This window comes from Anopheles stephensi, unplaced genomic scaffold (assembly GCF_013141755.1).
Source record: "Anopheles stephensi strain Indian unplaced genomic scaffold, UCI_ANSTEP_V1.0 ucontig227, whole genome shotgun sequence".
In the NCBI taxonomy this organism is placed as follows: domain Eukaryota; kingdom Metazoa; phylum Arthropoda; class Insecta; order Diptera; family Culicidae; genus Anopheles; species Anopheles stephensi.
In genome coordinates, this window is record NW_023405155.1 from 30,453 (window position 1) to 32,500 (window position 2,048).

The following is a 2,048-nucleotide window of genomic DNA, read 5'->3' on the forward strand; positions in this document are numbered from 1 at the left end:
TGGCTTCGGAACGCGTTTCTAATAATGAAAAGTGAAACCAAACAGTATTTGCGAAGAAAAAATTGTCCTATGAAAAAATCACTTTTTCTTAGGGTACGGGTCAAAAATTTTCTAAGTCCCAAAAAATCACTTATTCTCGAATATCTCGAAAACTACGTATCGGACAGGGGTCAACCAAGGTGTTTTAGAAAGGTCTTTACAAGCTCTATTTAATGAGCCATAGCGACTTTCAAGTGATTTTTTGACACTTTTTCGCATATCGGCATCCTTGGTTCCCATACTGGCCATAGGCCATAGGGCACCGAACGGCCAACTTTTGGTCCGGGGGTGAAATTTTTTTTCACGAGATTTTGATGAAAATGGCTTCGGAACGCGTTTCTAATAATGAAAAGTGAAACCAAACAGTATTTGCGAAGAAAAAATTGTCCTATGAAAAAATCACTTTTTCTTAGGGTACGGGTCAAAAATTTTCTAAGTCCCAAAAAATCACTTATTCTCGAATATCTCGAAAACTACGTATCGGACAGGGGTCAACCAAGGTGTTTTAGAAAGGTCTTTACAAGCTCTATTTAATGAGCCATAGCGACTTTCAAGTGATTTTTTGACACTTTTTCGCATATCGGCATCCTTGGTTCCCATACTGGCCATAGGCCATAGGGCACCGAACGGCCAACTTTTGGTCCGGGGGTGAAATTTTTTTTTCACGAGATTTTGATGAAAATGGCTTCGGAACGCGTTTCTAATAATGAAAAGTGAAACCAAACAGTATTTGCGAAGAAAAAATTGTCCTATGAAAAAATCACTTTTCTTAGGGTACGGGTCAAAAATTTTCTAAGTCCCAAAAAATCACTTATTCTCGAATATCTCGAAAACTACGTATCGGACAGGGGTCAACCAAGGTGTTTTAGAAAGGTCTTTACAAGCTCTATTTAATGAGCCATAGCGACTTTCAAGTGATTTTTTGACACTTTTTCGCATATCGGCATCCTTGGTTCCCATACTGGCCATAGGCCATAGGGCACCGAACGGCCAACTTTTGGTCCGGGGGTGAAATTTTTTTTTCACGAGATTTTGATGAAAATGGCTTCGGAACGCGTTTCTAATAATGAAAAGTGAAACCAAACAGTATTTGCGAAGAAAAAATTGTCCTATGAAAAAATCACTTTTTCTTAGGGTACGGGTCAAAAATTTTCTAAGTCCCAAAAAATCACATTTTCTCGAATATCTCGAAAACTACTTATCGGACAGGGGTCAACCAAGGTGTTTTAGAAAGGTCTCAACAAGCTCTAAATAATGGGCCATAGCGACTTTTTAGTGATTTTTTGACAAATTTTGTCATATCGGCATCCCGAGTTCCCATACTGGCCATAGGCCATGGGGCCCCGAACGAAAAAATTTTGGTCCGAGGGTCAAAATTTTTTTTCTCATAAATTTGTTCAAAACGCCGTCGGAACGCGCCTTAGATCATGAAAAGTGAAAAGAAACAGTATTTTGCAAAAGTTGGGGTGGCCTATGACTTACATGGCCACGTCCTAGGTCCGAGTTCCCGAGGTCGTGTTCTTCAGTGGCGGAAAAAAATGGCCACTTGTGGGAGATGCAAAATGTTCATTTTGTATTATAGGGGACACACTATCGAAGCGAAAATTTCAGAAATGGCCTAAAACGTGAAGAAATGATGGGGTATGTACGAAAAGAAGGTTTTTATGGTCAAACGGTGAAAATTTTTTTTTTATGAAAAATTTTGGTCTCCCACCGTTCATGAATTTCTAGGACCAAAAATCGAAAAATTTGAAAACTTCACGATCGAAAGGGAAACGCATATGTGGTGTTCCTAGGTGTGTACGGTGTACGAAAAACGGGTTCACGATGAGATATCAGGCAAATAAGTGGACCTAAAGTGAGTTATACGGGTAAGACGAGGTGTCCAAAGACCGAAATAGGGGTACCAACTGAGAACGAAATGAAGGTCCCCGAAGTCGCCATACAAGTTATAGGAGGTGTCCAAAGTACGAAAAGAGTTCCATATTCGGCTGTTCCTACTATATGGT